Below are 27,031 nucleotides of genomic sequence, written 5' to 3' on the forward strand. Positions count from 1 at the left end.
TACCTGTCCTTCACTATCTCCTAGAGTTTGCTCAAACTCATGTCCATTGAGTCGATGATGCCATCCAACCATCTCATCCTCTGTTACTCCCTTCTCCTTCTGCCCTCAATCTTTCCCAGCCTCAGGGTCTTTTCTACTGAGTTGGCTCTTCACATCAGGTGGCCAAAGTGTTGGAGCTTCAGCTTCAGCATCAGTCCTTCCGATGAATAGTCAGGGTTGATTTCCTTTAGGATTGACTGCTTTGATCTTGCTGTCCAAGGGACTCTCAAGAGTCTTCTCCAGTACCACAGTTTGAAAGCATCAGTTCTTCAGTGCTCAGCCTTCTTTATGGTCCAACTCTCACATCTGTATGTGAAATTACCTGGGATTATGTTAAAATGCATAATCTCAAACTCTACCCTATACTTACAAAATCAGTATCTACAAGTTAGCCCCCCCCCCAAAGGGATTCTCAAGTTCATTAAAGTTTAAGAAACATTAATCTGGCCCTGGTGATTTAAGAACCTTCCGGGCCCCTTCCCAGGCCCTCCTTCCTGGAGATTCCAATTAGTGGGACTAGGATGACACCTGGAAATTCATATTTTTAACAAGTACCCCCAGATGATGACTTTCATGCCATCAGAAAAGTTTTGAAAGCTCTGCTCCAGCTGCAGTCCATGTCCCTGGGTCAGGTCAGCTATTCAGTATGCATAACCTGGACATGTGCACTTCTCTTTCCATTGGAATCATTCTTTTCAAGACTACCAGCCAAAGGGCATTTTCTTTGTCTTCATCTTCTCAACCTCCTTTACCTCTATGCAGCAGTTACAGTTTGGGTGACCTCTTCCTTTTTGAAGCTCCCTCTTGATCTTGGTTTCCATTAGCCTTTCCTATTTTTCTACTCCTGACAGTGAAGAAAGCTGAGCGCCGAAGAATTGATGCTTTTGAACTGTGGTGTTGGAGAAGACTCTTGAGAGTCCCTTGGACTGCAAGGAGATCCAACCATTCCATCCTAAAGGAGATCAGTCCTGGGTGTTCATTGGAAGGACTGATGTTGAAGCTGAAACTCCAATACTTTGGCCACCTCATGCGAAGAGTTGACTCATTGGAAAAGACCCTAATGCTGGGAAGGATTGGGAGCAGGAGGAGAAGGGGACAACAGAGGATGAGATGGCTGGATTGCATCACTGACTTGATGGACATGGGTTTGGGTGGACTTAGGGAGTTAGTGATGGACAGGGAGGCCTGGCGTGCTACGATTCATGGGGTCGCAGAGTCAGACACGACACGACTGAGCAACTGAACTGAACTGAACTACTACCTTATCTTTTTTTCTGTTTTTTCTTCTTCCCTGATCCCTTGACTCTCCCTTCACCCTTTCTGGGCTGTCTTATCTACTTTGTGGCTGTAATTACCTTCTCAATATGAACAACTTCCACATCAGCTATGTGTGAGAGGTCCCCCATGTGTGATAGCACCATTCAGGCTGAGGGTCAATCATGCTACTCTCAGAGGCAGCAAGTATGTGGGCTTTAGAACTAAACCACCCTGGGCCTGAATCCTGCTGTCCACTTGGCAGCTGATGGATCTTGAATAAATTAATTTTCTTTTGAATCTCAGTTTACCTCTAGAGTGAGATGAATAATATCTATTAATACTTCAGAGGAACATTTTTGAGACCAATTGGGAAATGTATATAAAATGCATGACACATAAGAAATGCTTCATAAATGTCATTCTTTAAAAGAAAATTCTTCTTGATAGACACCTTCATCAAACTAAATTCATTGTACCCATGCTGCATTTTTTCAGCTGTATCTTTGCTCATAATCTTCCTTCTGCTTGGATCATTTCCAGTTTTGCTGCCTTTCAAGGTCAAGTTCTGTTGTCACCTTGGCACCAAAGTCTGTGATCAACTCAACACCAAATCAGCTTTTGCACAATATTCTGTATTTCTGTTACTTTTATAATACTTAAATCACTTATACCTTGTGTTATAATCGGTTACGCATATGCCATCTTCCTTGCAAAAGTAAAAGCTCCGTTTGGACGAGGTTCCTGACCTTCTAATAGTTTTATTCCCCCAAAGGCCTGCAGAGTGCCTGTCTTTTATGCCAGGGAAGCTCAAATGTCCCACTGGTCCTGAATGGACTGCATCACCTTTGCCTGTGAAAGCCAAGACATTCTTCTCCATTACATATGCTGATAGAAGAGAGCAGTGATGTGGAGAATCAAAATAACCAACTGTCTCAACATTATTGCTGTTGGCTTTGGAAGGCATTGTGATGTTTCTGCTTCAGATTTACCTTGTTGATTATGTTTCATCAGGCACACATCAAAATGAGTCTGCATTCTATGAGCGTGCACCATCTGGGAAACTGAAGGGTGTGATCCAAAAATGCACTGAGCAGTAGGAGAAGCTAGTTTAGGATTTCAGCTGTCCAGAGATAATCCACAAAGTGAATAATCAACCCCAATGTAACTGAGAGATGGCTATTTTATTATTATCCCTCTCAGCTATCTCTGGTCAAACCCCTTTATAACAATATGGTCGTTAATCAAGGGCACACTAATCGTTTGTCATTGACATAAAATACCTCTGGTGATAGAGCAGAAGCTCTGTATTTTGAATTGATGCCAGCCTATTATAATAATGATGCCTTACATTTGTATAATGATTTATAAAGAGCTTTCATGTATGTTATTTACTTTTATCTTCTTGATGCCCTGCATTTTACTATTTGACAGATGTGGCTCAGAGAAGTTCAGTGACTTCCCCAGGCTCTCTTAGTTAGATCTAGGAGAGTCAGGGACCTAGCTTTTGTCTTTATCTCCATTAAGGAAACTGCCATTTTTTAATATTATGATTCACTTGGAAGATTTCCAGGTGATTCTTTTTATAGTTTACAGTTTTCTAGTGAAATTCTTTATTTTAATCTATTCTATTCATATAAATTTTCTTTCTGTTTTTCGAACAAAAGTATCACATTTAGAGTCCTTTTCTTTGAACTTGGATATCTGTATCACCTGTGGGTCTGTTTCTATTGTTTGTTTTTTTCTCCTTCTTGAATTTGGTTGTATGGTTCTAACTCTGGGTATACCTAATATTTTTATTGAATGCCAGGCACCGTATAGGCTGTAGGATGCTCTGATCTTCAAGAGAGGGTTTACTCTTTGCTAGACAGAGTGCAACCAGTGATCTTTATCCAACTAAAGACTGAATCAAGTCCATGCAGGATTGTGTTTTGATAAGGTTTAGTCTGATCTGTTCCTCTCCTTTATAGCTAGTACTAATTGAGAGCCTTGTGTATTCACAGGGTCCCATCCTTTGATAGGTCCTGGATTCTAGTCTTGTCTTTTCAGTAACTTAATACTGCAGGAAAACCCTCTGCTTCATAGAGACTTTCTGCTTAGTTTTTTTTTTCCCTTCTGTTACATTCAGCTTTCAGAATTCCATAAATGATCCCAGGGGAAAGCTGGCCATGCACTTGAGGCCCCTCATGCCTCTACTTTTCTCTTTCTAGTCCTAATACTGCTGGAAGCTTTGCTCACTTTTTTGTCTCCTAGCAGCAGCCCTGTGCCTGTGTAAATTATCCTCAGCCTCTTGTCCTGCACTCGAAAATGGTGAATCCCTCCAGGTTAGAAGCAACTCTAGAACATGAGTTTGCCTCTCCTCACTTTCCCCCCGGGTAATTATATCCTTGCTAATCCCCTTGCTCCAGCAGGCCTATGAGACCTTGTGTGAGTATGTGTGTGCTCAGTCACTTCAGGTGTGTCTGACTCTTTGCGACACCATGAACTGTTGCCTGCCAGGCTCCTCTGTCCATGAGATTCTCCAGGCAAGAATACTGGAGTGGGTTGCATGCTCTCCTCCAGGGGATCTTCCTGACCCATGATCAAACCTGTGTCTCTTGCATTTCCTGCACTACAGGTGGATTCTTTACCCACTGAACCACCTGGGAAACCCTTACGAGACTTTAACACAAATGCATATTGCATTTCATCTAGCACTTCTAGTTGTTCTCAGAGGAAATATTGATCTGCCTCAAACTCTCCCCTCCTACTCGAAATCAAATGTTTATTCTTGACACAAAAAAAGCCACAGCTTACACGGGCAGTTCTTAGCTGGAGGTCTTGGGAGGTGGCCTAGCCAGCTGGGGATGAACCTTCCCCAAGGCATTTATGGGTGTCTCCAGGCGGCCTGGAAGACAGGGAAATGGATGGGGTGTAACTCTGTGGCCTGGGAGGAAGGCATTCATTAGGCTGAGGAATGAGCGTTCGGCAAGCTCAGGAGGCCTCACCACTCCATCACGTTTCTAATGATTTTGTCAGAGTGTTAATCCCCTGGGTGAGCAGCAGCATTTTGATATCAGCAAACAGATTGTGTTTCAGCTCAGATCACCTAATATGGAGTGCTGCATGAGAGCTGAAAAAAATTCATCCTATTTTAATGGAGTCGAGGGAGGCTAGTTGGGATAACAAACATTGAAAATAGAGCAACGGGGCTCAGAGTGAGAGTGGGTTGGAAAGGTGCTAGACACAGCACTGGCCCACATGCATTCCAAAATGGATGTACTTGTGTACCTGGATACGAAAGGAGGAGATGCAGTTGCACACATAGGTTGCTTTAGGGATGATCTCTTCTGGGGTGAACCCTTTGTGAGTGCCTAGCCTGGCCCAGGTCCTATGAATACAGAGATAAGGAGAACCAAAGTCCAAACCCTCAGGACCTTCCAGTCTGGTGGTAGAGGTTGACAAGTGGCCAAACAATTAATAATAGTAGTACTAGTATTACTGGATGTAGGAATATCCCGGCTGCACCAGGAGTACAGAGCAGGGACAGGGTTTAGGGGTGAGGGGAAAGCTTGCGCTGATCTCTCCAGTGAACCAGCTGGACGGGGTGGAGGGCATTCTAGGCAGAAGGAACAGGTTGAGGAAATGTGCAGCTATAGTGCTGTGATAACATGCGCATGCATGCGTGCGTGCTAAGTCTCTTCAGTCGTGTTCGACTCTTTGTGACCCCACGGACTGTAGCCCACCAGGCTCCTCTGTCCATGGAATTCTCCAGGCAAGAATACTGGAGTGAGTTGCCATGCCTTCCTTCAGTGGATCTTTTCAACCCAGAATCGATCCGCATCTCTTATGTCTCCTGCATTGGCAGGTGGGTTCTTTACCACTAGCGCCACCTGGGAAGCCCCAACATATATGTGATCCTACAGAAATGTGGAGTTTTCATTCTTCTGCCACTCCATGGTCAGATCTATTTGTTTTTAATATTTATTTATTGATTTGTCTGTGCCAGGTTTTGGTTATGATACACAGGATTTTTGATCTTCCTTGCGACATTTGGGATCCTTAGTTGCAGCATGTGGGATCTAGTTTCCTGACCAGGGATCGAACGTGGGCCCCCTGCATTGGGAGCTCAGAGTCTTAGCCACTGGACCACTAGGGAAGTCCCCCTGGTCAGATCTTTAATGACATCTTGCTTGGTGAGAGCTTTTGCCTGCGTCCTGTCTCTCACTTCTTGAGTCTATCCTATATGTTGAACCATGTTTTTTCCCTAACATGCACACCTGGCCATTGTTGTTCACCACTCAAGAACTTCTTAGGGTTCCTCTTTTTTAATAAAATAAAGTACAAAATCCTTGGGATGCGTTAAGCCATTTAGTGATATGACTGTAAACTACTGCCTTGTCACCATAGACACCTTCCCCAACCCTACCCTGGAGCCCTGTTCCCTAGCTTTGTGTGTGACAAGTTGCTTCAGTTGCATCTGACTCTTTGCAACCCCATGGACTGTAGCCCACTAAGCTCCTCTGTTCATGAGATTTTCCAGGCAAAAATACTGGAGTGGGTTGCCATGCCATTCTTCAGGGGATCTTCCTGACCTAGGGCTAGAACCAAGACCCAAACTTGAGTTTCTTATGTATCTTGCATTGGCAGGCGGGTTCTTTACCACTAAGAAGAGACAACAGTAGTTGAGAGCCCAAACTTGGGGGCCAGGCTGGGAAATCCTTTCTCTACCTTTACTGGGCCATTACTCCTATAGACAGCCAGTGTTTTCCTGCCCCCCATGACTTTGTCCATGGTATTCCCCATGCCTGAAATACCCTTCCCTGCCATCTTTGCCTGATAAAATTCCACTCTTTACTCCAGACTCCGGTCACATGTCACCTCCTCTCTGAAATCTTCCCTGATCCTCTCTGTCAGAATGATTCATTTCTCCTCTGAGTTACTTAATAGTCTACCCTTCTGTTAAAATAAATCACCTTCAGCCTATCTGATAACTTTTGTGTCTCTGTCTATCAGTGACTGCCCCCGCCCCCACCAGGGAAACCTCCTTGAAGATAGGGAGAATGCCTTATTCATCTCGTGGTCTCCATCACACCTCACGGTGCATTCCTGGTGCTCGATAAATATTTATTGATTGAGTGAATAAATGAGTATTGAATGGGCTTTCCATGTGTTCTGCTCTTGGTGTCTCTTATTGTAATTAAAGCTTTTTTTCTTTTTTAGTTGATTTCAGGCAAAAAGCAAGATAAATTTTATGTGAAGTTTGAGAAGGACTGTAAAAGTGATTTATGGGCAGATAGGAGATCTGTGCAAACAGGTGGGAGAAATGTTCACAGTCAGCTCTGCCCGCTCCTTCCACTCCTCCAGACCCTAAAAACAGGAGTACAGCTACCTTCAGCCAAGGCCATCGCCAAGCCCCGATGCCCGCAAGCCCAATGTCCCCTGCCCCACCTGCCCTCCTGGCAATTGAGCAGCTTTAGTGTATGGTATTGAAGTCCTGGGTAGAAATGCTCTCTCCTGAGAGTGTGTTTGGACATTTACGGCCAGTTTACACATAGTGGGCACTCTGGAGGCTCACGTTCTGGAATGGTCTTTTGGGGGAGGGGCTTGTGCTCTGGAGCACATTCGCACCAGTGGAGGTAGCTATTTACTTGTCCAGCCATATTCTGTCACGGCAAGCCTTGGCAAAGCCCACATGAGGTTCAAACTTGTGACCTTGGATTCCTGGCCTCACACTCCAGTCGGCTGAGCCAAGCCCACAGCAGGCACTGGCTGCACCTGTCTCTGTATTTCGAGAGTGAGGTTGGGCCCAGATAGCAGACAGCCCAGCAGCCAGCGCCAGGGCCCTGCCTGTCAGGAACTGGATGCCCAGAAACCTCGGTTCAGCTCAGAGAGTCACCTCCCGAGTGGCCCAGATGGGTCCCAAAGTGGCTATTTCTCCCCAAATAGGAACAATAGCCCTGGGACCTGTGGCTTTTGTTTCTTGATGACTTTGCACCAACAAGCCAGGTGTCTTGGCCCCCACCCTCCCCATCAGCCAATGCTCCCAAGGCCCAGATTTAACTTTCTCTTATTTTAGTTTCAGGCCATTTCTTCTTTTAATGGTGTCCCCAGCTTCCTGAAATAATTCTTGCCCTTCTTTTATGTGTCTGTGTCTCGCATATTTATGGGAAGTTATCATGTCCTCATGGATCCTGGTTCTGTGGGTCCCACATATTATGTTCCTTTAACCTCCCTTTATAGGTCAAGAATTCTGATTCCTTTAATCATTTTTACTACCTTTCTTGGTATTCACTCTCCCTCCTTGACTTCCGTTCAGAGCAAGAAGGCCCAAACTTCAAAATGTGTTCCAAGAGTGGCCTAAAACGGGGTTGGGGGCAGTCAAGACCCCATTTTAGGGACTCCTGGCTTCTGTCCCCCATGAAGCTCTTGCATGCCTCATTTTACCTTGGCCTCATTGCTCCCAAATCGCCTATCTTAAGTTTCACCTTCCTGTGGAATGGGCTTATTCATTTTTTTAGATCATTTTTTTTAAAGATTTTTTTACGTGGATCATTTTTAAAGTCTTTATTGAACTTGTTATAATACTGCTTCTACAGTGTATTAAAAAGCAGAGACATCACCACTTTGCCTAAATAGTCAAAGCTATGGTTTTTCATATATGGATGTGAGAGTTGGACCATAATGAAGGCTGAACACTGAAGAATGGATGCTTTTGAACTATGGTCCTGGAGAAGACTCTTGAGAGTCACTTGGACAGCAAGGAGATCAAAGCAGTCAATCCTAAAGGAAAGCAACCCTGAATATTCACTGGAAGGACTCATGCTGAAGCTGAAGCTCCAATACTTTGGCCACCTGATGTGAAGAGCTGACTCATTGGAAAACACCCTGATGCTGGCAAAGATTGAGGGCAGGGGGAGAAGGGGACGACAGAGGATGAGATGGTTGGATGGTATCATCGACTTGATGGACATGAATTTGAACAAACTCCGGGAGATGGTGATGGACGGGGAAGCCTGGCGTGCTGCAGTCCATGGGGTCACAAAGAGTTGGACACAACTGAGTGACTGAACAACAACAACACTGCTTCTGTTGTTTATGTTCTGGATTTTTGGCCATGAGGCATGTGGGATACCAGCTCCACAACCAGGAATTGAACTTGTACCCCCTGCATTGGAAGGCCAAGTCTTAATGACTGGACTGCCAGGGAAATCCTTGGAATGGGCTTACTCTTACCATGACCCAATCCTCAGACTTGAGGTGGGGGCGAGGTATCCTAGGAAAATGTAGGGTAAAAGGAGGGAGCCAGCAGTTTCTAAGTGCCTGTGATGTGCAGGCACCACACAAGACTCCTCACCCATATTATCTCCATGAACTCCCACATAATCAGCTCAAATATATATCATCACTCCCCTTTTCCTAGTTAAGGACTGAGGCTCAAAATTGTGCAATAACTTTCCATTGAGAATGTGGCTAATCAACTGAGCATCTAGGATTTGAACACAGGCTGTGAGATGACCCCAAAAAGTCTTTTCTTCCCATTCTTTGCAGCCTCCTTTAGAAGAAGTAGGAAGAGAGCCTTTTGCAGAGGGAGCAGTGGAACCCAGAGGTACATTATGGGGAGGACTCTGTTTCCCTTATCCTCAGTGCGCCCACATCCTGGGCACCAGTCGCTTTCTTCTGACATGTCCTGAAAGAAAAAAAGGGAGACTTACTTTGGTCCAAATGCCCCTCCCTTTATCCTGAATGCAGATTATTTCTTGCCTCTTGAACAGTGGGACCTTTATGTCCCCAGATGCCCTGCCACTGGCCTGAGGGGCATATTGGGGTTACTTGTGCTCCTCACTTCTGAGTTGGATGGAGAGCATTCTGCAGCTTGGAGCTTGGCAATTTTCCCTACTGGTTGATGCTGTTCCCAGCCCTTTCCTGCTCCCATCGTGCTGCTGTAAGGGTACCCTCCTGTGATGTGTCTGCATTGGATTGGGCTGACCATGGTCCCTCTATGGGTGGCTCACATTCTATTCCTCTCCGAACCCAGCCAGGCAGCAAGGGGTGGACGTGGTAGCTCCACACGGCAAGTTGATCAAGTCTCAGTGGTACCTGGGATGATGGTTGCCTTCCTCACCACTTGGCTGGAGGGCAGGAGAGAGTCTACCACTGTGCCATTGACACCTTTGCATCTGCTTCCCCTGCCCACTTTGTAAGAGTAAACAAGAACAGTGCCCCATCAGCAAGTATCTTGGAAAGGCTTGAGATAACCAGGTAATACTGGAGATAACCAGTGCCTGCGATGACCTTGGGTGGGGGAACAGAGACAAACTGGTTTGACCCCTTCCTTTAGAGCACACTCAGCTGTAGGGAAGACTTCTGAGGCTTTGCTTCTCTGAATCAGCCCCAGAGGGGCACATTGACTCATTTCAGAACCCAATTATGGGACTTGCCTGACAGTCCAGTGGTTAGAACTCTAGCCCTCCAGTGCAGGGGGCCAGGGTTTGATCCTTGGTCAGAAAATTAAGATCCCACATGCTGTGTGGCATGTCCAAAAACAGCAACAGAAAAACAACTATAGTCTCCATGCTGGTCTTTGCACTAGGTGTCGGGGAGACAGATGAATAAGACAGGGGACTTGTTTTCAAGGATTGAGCAGTCTAATGGGGGAGATGGCACATAACAGATCATTCAGCTCAGGGCAGTGATGGCAGGAATGGAGATTTACACTGTGGAATGGGAAGCAAGGCTCCCACCAGCCTAGAATAGGGGTGGTAGCGGCAGGAGTTAGTTTTTAAGGGCGATGTCCCCTGAGCTGGGTTTAAAAGAAGAGTGAAAGTGGGCCAGATGAAGAAGGATACGCCAAAGGGGAATTGTAAGTAGGGCAGACAGGGAGCCGGGGAGATGAGACTGAAGAGGAATCGTGGACCCAGTCGTGAAGACCCTGTGTGCTGGAGAAGGAAGCTTCAACTTAGGGAGGAACAAAGAACCAATACAAACGGGTTTTAAGTAAGGAGAGTGCCTTGGCAATTTATATCTTTGATGAATCTTCCCAGAAGTAAAATAGAGGGGATATTTGAAGAGGGTAAAACTTTAAAAAAAGAGACTAGTTAAGAGACTGTTGCAGTAGTCCATCCATTTGTTCATCCATCAATTTGTCCTTTTCATGAATATTTACTGACTGACAAGTATGTGTTGGGTGCTTGGTGAGTGTGGGTATATAGAGGTGGACACGAAAGACAGAGCCCTGGCCTCCAAAGCTGACATAGAAGAGGCCAGGAGGCCTGGACCTTTCACGTAGAGCTGATAGAGGACAGAGATGAAGTAAAATATTATTTCAGAAGTCGGTTTAGTAGGATTTGGTTATTGATTGGAAGGGGCAGGCGGGAAACGTGAAGACAGAGGCAAGGATGTTTCCAGATTTCCACTCGGGATGACTGCAGTGGCTGAGTCAGGAGGAGGTCGCCATTAGCATCCTTAGCACCCCAATTAAACATCTAACCTAAGAAAGCCATGCAGACTCAGCTGTAGACAAGTTCGCTAGCACCATTCCCCCTTTAAGACTGACTGTCTTTCATTCCCTCCTATAAAAATTCTGGAGCTGCCGCTGGGAGACTGGGAGGTTAATATCAACCAGGGGCAGAGGGTGCGTGGGGGATGTGATGGACTGCAGGTACTCAGGACCTCGGGTAAACAGCTGGACATACAGGTCTGAGGCATGAGCATTGGGGTCTGGACTGGGAGTGTAGCTTTGGCATTGTGAGCAAGGAAACCGTGATAGCAGACAAAATAACTGCAAGCAGAATGGTGCTGGGAAAGGAACAGTGGCCTAAACAAGATGCCGTGTCTCGGGCCTCAGGTTGGCTGTTCATTTGCAGCATGACCTGAGACCAGCTTTTCCCGCTTGGACTGCCTCGGAGGCCTTGATCTGTAAAATGAGATGATCAGACCAGATTAGTGGCCTCCAAACTTATTTTTAGCGGTTACATCTTTCATTTACACACAGAATCCCAATAGGTAAAAACTGAGCTACCGGGATCGAAGCAGGATGTTGGGGGCTTGGAGGTTGGCGTCCCTTCTCCCCCTACCTCCCTATACCCAGCTGTAGCCTAGGAGGGTGTTCTGGGGAGCACAGTTTGAGAATTAGATATCTATGGGGTTTCAGAGGTCCCTTCCCTCCAGCGCCGGCTTCCTGGAGCCTGACTCATAGCTCGCTTGGGTGCAGGAGGGAGAGACTGTGCCTCAGGCCTCCTAGAGATTGCAATCAGGTCAATGGGAGACAGAGGAGGAACAGGCAGCCAGGAGCCCACCCCTACCTGGGTAAACCCAGGATAATTTTTGTCTTGCAGTAGCCCCAATTAAAATCCAAGCCCTTTCATTTGTTCGCTTAAAAAAGAGAGAGAAAGAAAAGCCGCACAGGCCATAAAACACTGCAGTCTCCTGTAATGTTTTCCCATCTCCTCCTGCAGTTCCGTTCTTCCTAGTTTATCATCCTCAGGCTTGATCACAGGAACTTTATTATTTCCTTTTCCCCTCCAGCGCATGTAGGAAGGTAAAAAAAAAAGAAAGAAAGAAAAGATCTTGAGCCTCAGCTGAAGCCAGATCTGCTTCTCACCCCTTTCAAAGGCCTTTACTATTATGATTCACAGCCCCCAAGGAGGAGACTCAGAGACCCCTGGCTAAGAGTGCTCACGCCAGCTCTGCTCTTGCAGCCCCAGAAGTATGGGGTCGGGGGGCTCTTTCTCACACAAGCTGACCTGTGCCTGCAGACAGAGGCGGTACTGAGCTGTGTTCTGAGCTATAAATTAGCCAGCTGTGGTCCAGCCCCCAAGGGGCTGTAAATAGACCAGGGGTCTTCAACTTCCCTGGCGCTGAGCTTGTCCCTGGAGCCATCCTGTCCGCTCACTTCCAGCCTCCAGGGCTTCAGGCTGCTCCCGACCGAGGTCCTGGCTCTCCCTCTGTCCAGCATGGCTGCCATGTCCTGCCGTGACGGGCCTTCCGTGGCTCACCAGGGGATTGTCTCCGAGACATATTTCACCCAGGTGCCTGTGAGAAAGACTCCCTCTGTTCTCACTGCAAAGCGAGAGAGAAAGGCTGCTTCGGCCACATCAAGACATCAGTCCTTCTGCGGCCAGGGTGCTCGAGGCCGTGCTTGTCAGAAATCTCATTTATGCAGAATAGGAAGAGAGATCAGCCTGTGGGGTCTGGCTGGCCCACTGCCTCCCTGGCCTGCCAGGTGGCCACAGGCAGGAGGCAGGATGGGACAGAGCTGTCCCGGCCTCGTTAGCACAGCCCGGGCCCCCGTCTTGGGCCGTGTGACCAGGCTGAGATGCGTTGTCATTAGCAGGGCGGCCCGGCTGGATATTGATCCGCTCTGCAGAGGCCTGCATGATTTGCAGCTGGAGCCGCCATGCAGACCACCAACCGTGGACCCAGCTGTGTGCAGCCCCCAGGTGCACACAGAGGTGACAAAACCGGAACAAGCCTGAAGGGCCTCCCATCACTCACCCAGAGAGCCCTGCTTCGTGACCTGGCAGGAGCAAGCACCAGGCTCTCAGCTGCCTCTCCCTCCCAGAGCGGACCTGCCTCGGTGCTCTTCCCCAAGCCCTCTTTCCCAGGCCAGGCCTCCAGTTCTCTCCCCCTCGCCCAGCAGAGGGATCTGGGCTGCCGGCTTCTGCAAGATGGGCCAGCGGCCCTGGGAGTGCCTCTGTGACTTGTCCTATAAATGACAATAGAGCTAACAAGATCTAATTGGCTATTAAAGAAGAAAGCGCCCTATAGATGCTGCAGGCTAATTAACCCTGAGAGCATAGAGTGGAAGGATGGATCACTGCAGGGTCTGCGTGTGAGCGCATCTGTGCTGAAGTGTGTCTGCCCCAGTGGCGACCAGGAAAAGAGATGCTCCCACACAGCCAGCCTCACACCACCCCCGCAGAGCCCCAGAATCCCGCTCGGCGGGCCAGGATGGACAGGGCTCACTCCAGCTCTGGAGCTCAGACTCAGATCCTATGCACCGATGAGGAAATGGGAGTCCTGGGAGGGAGGAGGTGACACTTCCCAAAGACCACAGATCTGGTTGGTGGTGGAGCCGAGTGAACTTGGAGTATAGGAAGGTCAGTCTTTCCCGCCTTATGTCAGGTGTGGTGTGAGGGTACCCCCTCTGTCCTGAGGATTCAGAGTCTCATGAGGGAGATGATCTCTACAGATCATAATTATAACCCAGTCTGCAGAGGCCTGGAGGAACCCGCTGAGCTGAGTAGCGACTGCTCAGCTCTGCCCCGGGAACCCAGAAGAGGCTTCCCGGGGAGGTGCTGCTAAGTCGCTTCAGTCGTGTCCGACTCTGCGTGACCCCATAGACGGCAGCCCAACAGGCTCCCCCGTCCCTGGGATTCTCCAGGCAAGAACACTGGAGTGGGTTGCCATTTCCTTCTCCAATGCATGAAACTGAAAAGTGAAAGTGAAGTCGCTTAGTCGTCTCCGACTCCTAGCGACCCCATGGACTGCAGCCTACCAGGCTACTCCGTCCATGGGATTTTCCAGGCAAGAGTACTGGAGTGGGGTGCCATTGCCTTCTCCGTCCCGGGGAGGTGCAGTCTGAACTAAGTTTTGAGTAAGATGTTTCTATTAATAGATAGACCTGTGAGGGGAGGACATGGGGCAGAGGAGCCTAGGAAGCCCCAGTGGCTGAGCCCCAAAGTGGGAGGGCTGAGGATGGAGAAGGGGGTTGAAGCCCTGCTCTAGTGTGGAGTCGAGGCATGTCCTGGGAGCGGTGCAGAGCTGGCCTCAGTGGTGGCTCCCTCGAGCTTCTCGTTTCGAAGAAAGCTGGAGACAGCCAGATGGGCTGGGGGTGGGGAGAAGGTGGGGGCTGGAGAGATGAGGAGGGCTGGGCCAAGGCAGGGGCAGCAGGATGGCCGGGAAGGAGGGAGGAGCCCCAGGTGACTCTCAGACCTTGGTGCCTTGAGCGGCGACAGAGAGCAGCTGTGGGGCCAGCGCTCTGCTCTCTGCACCCTCCTTCGACCCAACTCCCCAGCGCATAGGCCATCAGAGCTGGAAGAGGCCTTTGGAAGTCTCCTGGTCCAGCTCTGTCATTTACAGAAGAGAAAACCGAGACGCAGGGAGGAGATGTTGTGATGGGGTAGCCCCATGTCTGTAACGATGTCCAGCGCCTGGTGCAGTGTCCCCACCTCTGCCCTTCGCTGGAGTCTATGCTTCCCCTTGTGAAAGAATCTGCCTTCTGCCTCCTCACCTGTCCTTAGCTCCATCATCTTCCTAATGTTTTTCCTTTGCTTTCATTTCCTTTCTCTGACCACATCCCTCCAGACCCACCTAACGCCGGGATGGTTCAGCCTGCATTCAGCAGTCGGTTCTGTTCTTGAAGACTGACAGTTAGAGCCTTTGGTTGGCTGTGCGGATGGACAGTGATGAACAGTCCAAAGCGTCAGCTAACCCAGATCCTAAATGCCTGATGACACGCTGTGCTCCAATGGATTTCACTAAGTCTGACCTTTAAAAGTTTGTGTTCCTTCAGCAAACGCCAAAGGCCAGAGGGCAGGGTAGCCCCGAGGTTACAAATGAGCTAGGAATGAGCCGCAGAGCACACAAAGGTGCATTTACTTCAACAGAAAGGCTTTTGCGGGGCTGTCACCGGCATCATCAGGTACGCCAGCCACTGCCAACCCTCATGGTATAATATATCCGGTAGGCACGTGGGGCTGGGGCTGTCTGGTTGAAGCCAGTCCCTCTGGGAAGGGCTGGCAGTGTAGTAGTGAATGTGAGCCCAGTGCTGTCAAAGGAGGGTCTCACTCCTACCCCTGCCCTGCCCGCTTCTTGCATCAGGCTACAGCTACACCCCTCCTCTTCCTTTGCCTGCTTTGGCCACCCTCTCTCCTTCTAGGTCCTGGAGTTAGGAGTGGGTGGTTTGGCCAGAGCTGAGGTGACATCACTCTTCCTTTTTGACCTTGAAGGGTGTGGTATTTCTCAGTTTGATCCAATCTATTTTATAAGTATTTGAAAAAGCGTGCTTTACCATCCTAAAATGGATTCACCAATACTTTAACCCTTCTGCATGCATGATTTAAAAACGTATAATATCCTAAGTATAACACAAAGGATAAATTAAAGGAAAATAACATAATAGAGTATATTTCAGTACAGGCACACCTCATTTTATTGTGCTTTGCTTTATGGCGTTTTGCAGATAATTGTGTTCTTTTTTACAAACTGAAGGTTTGTGGCAGCCCTGCGTGGAGCAGATCTATTGGAGCCATTTTTCCAACAGTATTTGCTCACTTTTGTCTGTGTGTCAGATTTTGGTAATTCTCACAGTACTTCAAACTTTTTCATTATTATCGTGATTGTTATGGTGATCTGTCATCAGTGATCTTCAATGTTACTGACACAGTTGTTTTGAGGCACCTCAAATAATACTGACAGCAAATTTAACTAGTAAATGTTGTGTGTGCTCTGACTGCTCCACGTACTGGCTGTTCTCCCATTCTCTCCCTCTCCTCGGGCCTCCCTGTTCCCTAAGACACAACAATATTGACATTAAGCCAATTAATAACCCTGCAATGGCAAACTGTTGAAATGAAAGGACAAGTAACTCATCTCTTACTTTAAATTAAAAAAAAAAAAACAAATTAGCAATAGGACTTCCCTGGGAGTCCAGTGGATAGGAATCCTCCTGCCAATGTTGGGGACATGGGTTCAATCCCTGGTCCTGGAACATCCCACATGCCACAGAGCAACTAAGCCTGTGCACCGCAACTACTAAATCTGTGTTCTAGAGCCCACATGCCACAACAAGAGAAAAACCACCACGTGAGAAGCCTGTGCACCACAACTAGAGAGTAGCCCCCACTTGCCAAAACTGGAGAAAGCCCACGCACAGCAATGAAGACCCAGCTCAGCCAAAATTAAATTATATATATATATATATAAATAGAAGTGATTTTTAGTGAGGGAAGCATGTCAAAAACTGAGGAGGGCCAAAAACACTTAGCCAAGTTGTGAATGCAAAGGAAAAGTTCTTGAAGGAAAATGGAAGTGCTGCTCCAGTGAACACACAAATGATAAGAAAGTGAAACAGCCTTATTTCTGAAATGGAGAAAGTTTGAGTGGTCTGGATAGAGAATCAAACCAGCCACAGTCTGTTAAACCAAGACTAATCCAGAGTAGGTCCCTAACTCTCTTCAATTCTGGGAAGGCTGAGAGAGGTAAGGCAGCTGCAGAAGGAAAGTCTGAAGCTACCAGAGGTTAGTTCATGAGGTTTAAGGAAAGAAGCCACTTCCGTAGCATCAAAGTCCAAAGTGAAGCAGCTAGTGCTGATGTAGAAGCTACAGCAAGTTATCCAGAAGATCTAGCTAAGATAATTCATGAAGGTGGCTACAACCAAACAGCAAGGCCTTCCCAGGTGGCGCTAGTGGTAAAGAACCCACCTGCCAATGCAGGAGACTCAAGAGACATAGGTTTGATCCCTGGGTTGGGAAGATCCCCTAGAGAAGGCATGGCAACCCATTCCAGTACTCTTGCCTGGAGAATCCCATGGACAGAGGAGCCTCACGGGCTACAGTCCATGGGTCGCAAAGAGTCAGACACTAGTGAAGCAACTTAGTACAGCACACGCAGCACAACGAAGCAACAGATTTTCAATGTCGACAAAACAGTCTTCTCCTGGAAGAAGATACCATCCAGGACGTTCATAGCTAGAGAGGAGAAGTCAGTGCCTGGCTTCAAAGCTTCAAAGAACAGGATGACTCTCTTGTTCAGAGCTTCTGCAGCTGGTGACTTTATGTTTAAGCCAGTGCTCCTTTATCATTCTGAAAATCCTCAGGCCTTTAAGAATTATGCTAAATCTACTCTGCCTGTGTTCTCTAAATGAAACAGTAAAGCCTGGATGACAGCACATCTGTTTACAACATGGTTTACTGAATATTTTAAGTCCCCTGTTGAGATCTACTGCTCAGAAAAAAAGTTTCCTTTTGAAATCTTACTGCTCGCTGACAATGCACCTGGTTGCCCAAAGCTCTGATGGAGATGTACAACGAGATTAATGTTGTTTTCATGCCTGCTAACACAGCATCCATTCTGCAGCCCATGAATCAAGGAGTCATTTCAACTTTCAAGTCTTATTATTTAAGAAATACATTTTAGAAGAATATAGCTACCATAGGTAGTGATTCCTTTGATGAGTCTTAGAAAAGTCAATCAAAAATCTTCTGGAAAGGAAAAATTCACCATTCTAGATGCCAGGAAGAACATTTGTGATTCATGGGAAGAGGTCAAAATATCAACATTAACGGAGTTTGGAAGCAGTTGATTCCAACTCTCATAGATGCCTTTGAAGGGTTCAAGACTCCAGCGGAGGAAGTAACTGCAGATGTGGTAGAAATAGTAAGAAAACTAGAATCAGAAGTGGAGCCTGAAGATGTTAACTGAATGACTGCCATCTCACGATAAAGCTGGCTTCCCTTGTGGCTCACCTTGTAAAGAATCTGCCTGCGATGTGGGAGACCTGGGTTCAATCCCTGGATTGGGAAGATCCCCTGGAAAAGGGAAAGGCTAACCACTCCAGTATCCTGGCCTGGAGAATTCCATGGACTGTATAGTCCATGGGGTCGCAAAGAGTCGGATACCGCTGAGTGACTTTCATTCACTCACTCATGATAAAGCTTTCACAAATGGGGAGAGTTGCTTCTTATGGATGAGCAAGGAAAGTGGTTTTCTGAAATGGAAACTACTCCTGGGAGAAGATGCTATGAAGATTGTTAAAATGACAATAAAGGACTTAAGAATATTACATAGGGCTTCTCTGGTGGCTCAGCGGTAAAGAATTCGCCTTCCAGTGCAGGAGACACAGGTTCTATCCCTGATCTGGGAAGATCCCACATGCCTTGGAGCAACTAAGCCCATGAGCCACAACTATTGAGCCTGTGCTCTAGAGCTCAGAAGCCACAACCACTGAGCCCACATGCCACAACTACTGAGGCTCGCATAGCCTAGAGCCCGTGCTCTGCAACAAGAGAAGCCACCACAATGAGAAGCCTGAGCACCACAACTAGAGAGTAGCCCCCACTCTCTGCAACTAGAGAAAAGCCCACGTAGCAATGACGACCCAGCACAGCCAAAAATAAATAAATAAAAACTATTTTTAAAAAAATATGAGCAAAGGAAATGACTGCTATCTTTAAAAAAGAGAATATTATATAAACTTAGTTGATAAAGCAGCATCAGAGTTTGAGAGGATTGGTTCCAACTTTGAAAGAAGTTCTGTTGTGGGTAAAATGCTATTACACAGCATTGCACGCTGCAGAGAAATTTTTCCTAAGAGGAAGAGTCAATTGATGTGCAAAATTCATTCTTGTATTATTTTAAGGTGCCCTAACCTTCAGCACCCACTACCCTGATCAGTCAGCAGCCATCAACATTGAGGCAAGACCCTCTACCAGTTAAAATAATTATGACTCTCTGAAGACTAAGATGACAGTCTGCATTTTGTAGCAATGAAGTATTTTTAAATTGACGTATGTACATTGTGCTTTTAGACACAATGCTGTCATACAGCTAATAGATCATAGTATAGTGTGTGTGTGTTTAGTCACTCAGTCGTGTTCCACCCTTTAGACTGTAGCCCGCCAGGCTCCTCTGTCCATGGGGTTTTTCAGGAAAGGATACTGGGGTGGGTTGCCATTTCCTCCTCCAGGGGATCTTCCCAGTCCAGAGATCAAACGTGTGTCTCCTGCATCTCCTGGGTCTCCTGCATTGCAGGCTGATTCTTTGCCCTCTAAGTTATCAGAAAAGCCCACAGTATAGTGTAAACATAACTTTTATATGAACCGGGAAACCAAAAAATTCATGTGACTTGCTTTATTGTGATATTTGCTTTATTGAGGTGGTTTACAATGGAGCCTGCAGTATTTCTGAGGTGTGCCTGTATATAAATGCTTGGGCATTACTACATTTAGAGGAAAAAAATATCCCCCAAATTTTCAGAAAGCCTCACAGGGCTCCTGTGAAGAACCACTGGCTTTGGAGTTAGAGAAACTTGGATCAAATTCTGTATCCAGCCACCAAGAGCTGTGTGACCTTGGGCAAGTGAATTAGCCTCTTTGAGCTCCTGGCCCCTCATCTGTAAATCGCAGGGAACCGTGGCTGCCTGCTGTGTGGACTAGAGGCATTAATGAGATGCGATATTTTAAAGCTTTTTACCCAGGGCTGACTTTTCCCCTCCCGCGTCTTTGCTCCGGATACTCATCTCCCGGTAATATTCATAAAATCCTTCCAGCTCACCTTTGCTCTGTACTTCACCTTTGAAAGCAGTTTTGCTTCTGTTGTGCCGTGCCTGCCTCTTGCTGTCCCCGCTCCCCACCTCTGCGGCTCCCGTACAGCCAGCCCAGTAGCCTGGCCCCTTTTCCCCCAGTGCCCTCCAACCCCCATCCTCTGTGACCCCCCTGAGCCTCTGAAGGTCCTTAGGCTTGTTTGTCTGAACCACAATGCTGGAAATAAAAATTTCCAGCATCATAGTATATACCTTCATTCCTATATATGCACCACCCTGATTAGGGGGAGGGGGAAAGTGGAGCTCTCAGGAGCCCATTTACCCCCACCATGAGTGCATGCATTTTTCTGTATTATCAGTGCATTGTAGTCATCACAGGCTTCCCCGGTGGCTCAGTGGTAAAGAATCTGCATGCAATGCAGGAGACATGGGTTCAAATCCCTGGGATGGGAAGATCCTCTGGAGGAGGACATGGCAACCCACTCCAGTATTCTTGCCTGGAGAATCCCATGGACATAGGAGCCTGGCAGCCTACAGTCCATGGGGCCGCACAGAGTCGGACATGATGAAGTGAGTTAGCACGCATGTATGTACGTGATCATCATGAGACGTGGGTTCTTGGTTTCACCTGTCTCAGCAAGGCCTCCCTCCAGGTATGAGCCCTTAATGAATATTTTATCACCCTCCCTGCCATACACAACAGGGAGAAATCCTACCTGGCTCTGGGAAGATTTCCCACCCACATCTGTTTATTTCATGGGCAGCCCTGAGCACATACTGCCTCTCACACTTCATAGTTCCTGTTGCCACTGGAACCCACTGGTTCCATCCACACAGCTGCCTGTGAGCCTTGAAGCCCAGTGGCAAGGCACTGCCCTACTGCCCTGACCCTATCTCAGTGGCCCACACTCCCTGATCATTCCTCCAAAGCCTGGGTCAAGGTGCTTGGAGGGGAAATCAGGCTGGCTCCTCCAGGGGTCCTGCCCATGGATGTTGGGGGCTGGTGGCCACCGGTCTCCATGCAGCCTCCAGCTCTTGGTTCATTCATTCATTGAGCAAATATTCACTTAGTGCCTGCTAGGGATCAGGCACTGTTCCAGGCACTGAGCATAAAGTGGTGAATTAAAACAAGCAAGAACCCTGACGCATGAAGCATATAAAAATAAATTGTGTGTGTGGTCTGTCAAGGATAAGTATTAAGGAGAAAAATGAAGCAAGGAAAGGACAGGAAAGGCCCAAGGGAAAGGGTGTCAAAATGTTAGATGGGGTGGCTGGGGAAAGCCCCACTGAGAAAGTAATGTTTGAATAAAGACTTAAAGGAAGTGAGAGAGGAGCCAGGCCGATACCAGGAGAAGAGCATATCAGAGAGGGAACAGCCCATGCAAACATGCAGAGACCAGAGGCAGGAGGGGCCCTGACATGTCCAAGACACACCCAGGGGGCTGACCTGGCAGAACAATAGGAGACAAGGTCAGAGATGTGGGTATGAGGGTCAGACCATGTGGTTCTTTAGAGTAAAATGTGAAACAGAAGGAGTTTTTTAAAAATTGAAGTATAGTTTATTTACAATTTTATGTTAGATTCATGTGTGCAGTAAAGTGATTCAGTTATATATATATATATATATATATATATATATGCTCTTTTTCAGATTTTCTATTATAGGTTTTGTGAAATATTGAATATGATCTCCTGTGCTATACAGTAGGTCCTTGTTGTTTATCTACTTTATATATAGTAGTGTGTATCTGTTAATCCCAAGATCCTAGTTTATTCCTCTCCTTTGGTAACTAGAAGTTTCTTTTCTTTGTCTGTGAGTCTGCTTTGTAAATAAATTCATTTGCATTATTTTTTAGATTCCACGTGTAAGGGATAATTGTGATATTTGTTTCTGTCTGATTTATTTCACTTAGTGTGATAATCTTTAGGCCCATCCATGTTGCTGCAAATGGCATTATTTCATTCTTTTTTATAGCTGAGTCATATTCCATTGTATGTATGTGCCACATCTTCATTATCCATTCATTTGTTGATGGACACTTCTGTTGCTTCCATGTCTTGGCTATGGGAATAGTTCTGCTGTGAACTTTGGGATACATATATATCCCAAAGTTTTCATATATACCCAGGAGTGGAACTGCAGGATCATATGGCAGTTCAAATTTTAGTTTTTTAAGGAAACTCCATGCTGTTTTCCTATACTGGATGCCCCAACTTACATTCTTCTCAACAGTGTAGGAGGGTTCCCTTTTCTCCACACCCTCTCAAGCATTTATTTTTTGTACACTCTTTGATGATGGCCATTCTGACCGGTGTGAGAGGTGATACCTCATTATAGTTTTGATTTGCATTTCTCTAATAATGAGCGGTGTTGAGCATCTTTTCATGTGCCTCTTGGCCATCTGGATATCTTCTTTGGAGAAATGTCTACTTAGATCTTCTGCCCATGAGTTGTTTTGTTTTATATTGAACTGTAGGAAGCAGAAGGTTTTGCATAAAACAAGGTCATGAGATGACTTCAGTTTTGAAAGGATCACTCTGGTTGCAGGGGAAAATGCAGGGAGACCAAATTAGGAGACTCTTGTAGGAATCCAGGGGAGATATGATGTTGACTCATACCAGGTGCAGCAGCCCAGTAATAAGAAGTGGTGGAATCTGGATAGATTTTGAAGGTAAAGCCAACAGAATTTCCTGATGGTTTAGATATGAGTTGTGAGAGCAAGAGAGGCATCAAGAGTGACTCCAGGGTTTTTGGTTTAGCTTTAGAAGGATGGAATTGGCATTTGCTGTGATAGAAAGGGAGACTGGACTGACTTGGGAATAGAAGCTCTCTGAGTCCAGTCTTGGGCTGATAATTCTGAGATACCTGTTTTGACTATCTGGTGACATTTAGGAATATGAGCACGGAGTTCAAGCGACTGGCTTCTGCTAGAAATACAGACATGAAAGTCATCAGTGTAGGCATGCATGAGTGCTAAGTCGCTTCAGTCCTATCTGACTCTTTGCAACCTCATGTACTATAGCCCACCAGGCTCCTCTGTCCATGGGATTCTCCAGGCAAGAATACTGGATTGCGTTGCCATGCCCTCCTCCAGGGGATCTTCCCTACCCAGGGATCGAACCCAGGTCTCCTGCATTGCAGGCAGATTCTTTACTGTCTGAACCACTAGGGAAGCCCAAGAATACTGGAATGGGTAGCCTATTCCTTCTCCAAAGGATCTTCCCAACCTAGGAATGGTCTCCTGCATTGCAGACAGATTCTTTACCAACTGAGCTACCAGGGAAGACCCCCCCATCAGCATATAGATACTTAAAGTTCTGAGACTGGATTTGTGGAGATATTGAAGAGGTCCAAGGACAAAGCTCTGGGTCATTTCCAAATTAAGAGATTGAATGGATGAGAAGATGCCACCAGTCTTTGGAGGAAAGCCAGGTGAGCAGGGTCTTCTGGAAGTCAAGGAAAGAGCAATGAGCTTTAACAAGTGCTCCTGAGAGATCTAGGAACACGAGGACCGAGAGGTGGGCCCACTCCTGAAGGACTTATGTTTCACTTTGCTTTTTAATGCTCTACATTTTTTGTTGTTTGGTGGGTCATTGTCTGGGGAAGGGTGACTGTGCCCATGGTGGGGGCATTTCTGTCTGAGTGGAGCTGGGGGCCCCAGCCTTACAGAAAGCTGAGGGGAAGATTTATTGTATTGAAAAGGAAAGTGGAAGATACCAGCACACTTTCAAGTTTATCTCATTTTACCCACAGGTCCTGGTAGTGGAAGATTTGTAGGGTTACTTTTAGATGAAGAAAATGAGGTACAAAGAAAAACATAGCTAACTTTAGGTCATGGGCTTTTTAAAAACTTTCTTAATGAAATGAAATTAATTTATTTCTCTGGCTGTGCTGGGTCTTCTTGCTGTGCTCAGGCTTTCTCTAGTTGCAGCGGGTGGGGGCTACTCTTTAGTTGTGGTGCTTGGGCTTCTCATTGCGATGGCTTCTCTTGTTGATGAGCAAAGGCTCAAGGATGCATGGGCTTCAATAGTTGCAGTTTGAGGGCCTTAGAGCGTGGGCTCAGTAGTTGTGGTGCATGGGCTTAGCTGTTCCATGGAATATGGAATCTTCCCAGACCAGGGATTGAACCTGTGGGCCCTGCATTTGTAGGCAAATTCTTAACCACTGGACCACCAGGGCTTTGAAATCAGTGTTGGCCAAGAGAACTTTGTGCAATGATGGAAATATTCTCTATCTACTTTGCCCAGTACAGGAAGTCCCCTACTATGAAGGAGCCCCATTCCGAGTGTGTGTTTGTAAGTCCAATTTGTTTGTAAGTCCTACAAAGTTAGCCTGGGTACCCAACTAACACAGTCAGCTATATAGTACTGTACCGTTATAGGTTTATAATACTTTTCACACAAATAATGCATGAAAACAAATGAGCACAAAAAAATAAAGCATTTTTAATTTACAGTACAGAGCCTTGAAAAGTACAGTAGCACTGTATAACAGCTGGCAAACAGGGGCTGGCGTCGAGTGAACAGGCAAGAAGGATTACCGACTGAAGGAGCGAGAGGAGGTGGGAGATGGTGGAGCTGAACTTTTGTCAGCAATAGGAGATGGAGGACAAGCTGCAGTTTCATTCACACCTAACATTGATGGCACAGGTTCTGGCTCCTTGCTGGATTCAATTCTATCTACCTTCTTGAAAAAACGATCCAGTGGTATCTGGGTAGTAACTCATTTTTTCTCATCATGGATGACATGGTAGCACTGATTTGCATTCTGAATGGCTGCTGCAACCTTCATGTACTATTCTGTGTTTGGGTCCTGGATCTCAAAAAGTAACAGTGCCCCCTCAAATAAAGAAAATCCCCTTGCCATTTGTAGAGGATGTCCACAAGTGACAATGTATACCAGACACATGAACTAACGTATGTGACTGGACATGGGAACGCATGTTTGCATCTTTGAAAGCTTGAAACTAGGTTTGTATGTAGCAGACTTACTGTGTTGGCTCTTTGAGCTACACCTGGCTGCTGAGCACTTGAAATGTGGCTAGTACAACTGAGCTGACTTTTTGATTGTATTTTACGTAAATTAACCTAAAGATCCACCAGTGGCTAGTGGTTACATTCATGGACAGTACAGTTCTTAGTGAGTGAACCTGGATTTAAACCCTAGTCTTCTGACTCAAAAGGACTTTCATGGTGGCTCAGACAGTGAAGAATCTGCCTGTGATATGAGAGACCTAGATTCAATCCCTGAGTTGGGAAGATCCCCTGGAGAAGGAAATGACAGCCCACTCCAGTATTCTTGCCTGGAGAATTCCATGGACAGAAGAGTCTGGCGGGCTACAGTCCGTGGGGTCACAGAGTGGGACATGACTGAGCAACTTTCAGTTTTTCTTCTGACCCAAAGCCTTGAATATTCCCAAACTATCCTCTGCTCCTCAAGAAGGTGGTAGAACGCTCCAAAGAAGAATAGGCTGAGCTGGTGTATTTGGGGGAGAGCAGAGTTGGAGAAGGAGACAATGTATATGACCTAGGGGTTCCTCCAAAGTTCTTGGGTTTATTAGGCAGTTGACAGGTTTTTCAGGGTACCCTATAGTCATTATCTCCTGCTGCTCAGCCCAGCCTTGGCTCTGTGGGCGGGGCGCACCTGAGGGTCAGGCGTAGCTAGTGGTGGCGGTTTAGTCGTTACGTTGTGTCTGACGCTTTGAAGACTCCATGGACTCTGAAAAGGAACGCGTTTGAATTAGTTCTAATGAGGTGGGCGAACCTAGGGCCTATTACACAGAGTGAAGTAAGTCAGAAAGAGAAATATAAATATCATATCCTGATGCATTTATATGGAATCTAGAAAGATGGTACTGATGAATTCATTTGCGGGGCAGCAATGGAAAAACAGACATAGAGAACAGACTTATGGACACGGAGGATGGGGAGAAGGAGAGGGTGAGATGTATGGGGAGAGTAACATGGAAACTTACAATACCATATGTGAAATAGATAGCCAATGCAAATTTGCTGTATGACTCAGGGAACTCAAACAGGGGCTCTGTGACAATCTAGAAGGGTGGGATGGGGAGGGAGATGGGAGGGAGGTTCAAGAGGGAGGGGACATATGTATCCCTATGGCTGATTCTTGTTGACGTTTGACAGAAAACAACAAAATTCTGTAAAGCAATTATCCTTCAATTAAAAAATAAATATTTTAAAAAGACCCCATGGACTGTAACCTGCCAGGCTCCTCTGTCTATAGGATTGTCAGGCAAGAATACTGGAGTGGGTTGCCATTTCCTTCTCCAGGGGATCTTCCTGACCCAGGGATTTAACCAGAGTCTCTTGCGTCTCCTGCAATGCAGGTAGATTCTTTACCACTGAGCCACCAGGGAAGCGTACCTAGTATGTGCCCATTTTTAAATCCTACCATCTGTCTAGTCCCTCTCCTCTGTGAAGTTTTCCCTATCCGTCCCATCCGAGAATTGCTTTGAAATATTATTATTTAAACCTCTTTTTGGACCCTTAGAATGGACCTACTATTATTGTCACTATCTCGCTTATGTTTGTGTCCTGCCTTCTGAATTATCTATAAACCACCACAGGCAAGTGAATTATCCATGTCCCGTCTCCTGTTCACGGTGGGCACAGAGTGTAGAGAATACTAAGTCTGATCGTCTTTGTATCAGTAGAACCTGGAGTCATGCTTAGAAAATAGTAGGAGTTCCATAAATGTCTATTTCATAATTTAATGGCAAAACTTAGATTCATTATAGTCTTGGTTCAGATTCCTGGGTGTCCACCCACGATTTTTGTGGTCAAAGGCAAAATACCGAACTCTTTGAAATTCAGTTTATTCATCTTTCAAGTGTGATACAGATCTTTTGTGTGTTCTCTTGAACCTCAAATGAGATGCAAACTATAGAAGTTTTTGCACAGTGCTTGTGAGTGACAGTGTTTCTTTTTTATTGAACTGTAGTTGATTTACAATATTGTGTTAGTTTTCAGGTGTACAGCAAAATGATTCAGTGTTTTATATATGTGTATATATGTATATATTCTTTCTCAGACTCTTTTCCATTTGAAGTTATTACAAGATATTGAAAATAATTCTCTGTGACCTGTATTACATGACCTGTGTGCATGTTCAGTCATGTCCAACTCTTTGTGATCCAGTGGGATGTAGTCTGCCAGGCTCCTGTGTCCATAGGATTTCCCAGGCAAAAAATACTGGAGTAGGTTGCCATTTCCTACTCCAGGGTATCTTCTCGACGCAGGAATTGAACCCACGCCTCTTGAGTCTCTTGCATTGGCAGATAGATTCTTTAACTGCGATACTTGGGAAGCCCTCTATAATTCTCTGTGGTATACAGTAAATCCTTATTGTTTATCTCTTTTATGTATAGTGGTATCCATCTATTAATCTCATACTCCTCATTTATCCTTCCCCCTCAAGTAGTAACATTTCTTGATTTTTCTTATTATGCTGTGTCTTTAGTTTATTCTTCA

At 46.3% G+C, this 27,031-nt stretch overlaps 1 protein-coding gene and 1 long non-coding RNA gene across 6 annotated transcripts in view; both read left to right on the forward strand.

Annotated features, from left to right (window-relative positions):
- GRIK4 (glutamate ionotropic receptor kainate type subunit 4) overlaps positions 1 to 27,031 on the forward strand; it is a 492,838-nt gene that overhangs the window by 184,637 nt on the left and 281,170 nt on the right. The window lies entirely within an intron of this gene.
- LOC145526278 (uncharacterized) lies at positions 8,022 to 11,837 on the forward strand. The gene is made up of 2 exons (XR_014068823.1): positions 8,022 to 8,881; positions 9,315 to 11,837. It is a non-coding gene; the product is annotated as an uncharacterized LOC145526278 (long non-coding RNA).

This window comes from Giraffa tippelskirchi, chromosome 11 (genome assembly GCF_054371585.1).
Source record: "Giraffa tippelskirchi isolate mGirTip1 chromosome 11, T2T-mGirTip1v1.2.pri, whole genome shotgun sequence".
Classification (NCBI taxonomy): domain Eukaryota; kingdom Metazoa; phylum Chordata; class Mammalia; order Artiodactyla; family Giraffidae; genus Giraffa; species Giraffa tippelskirchi.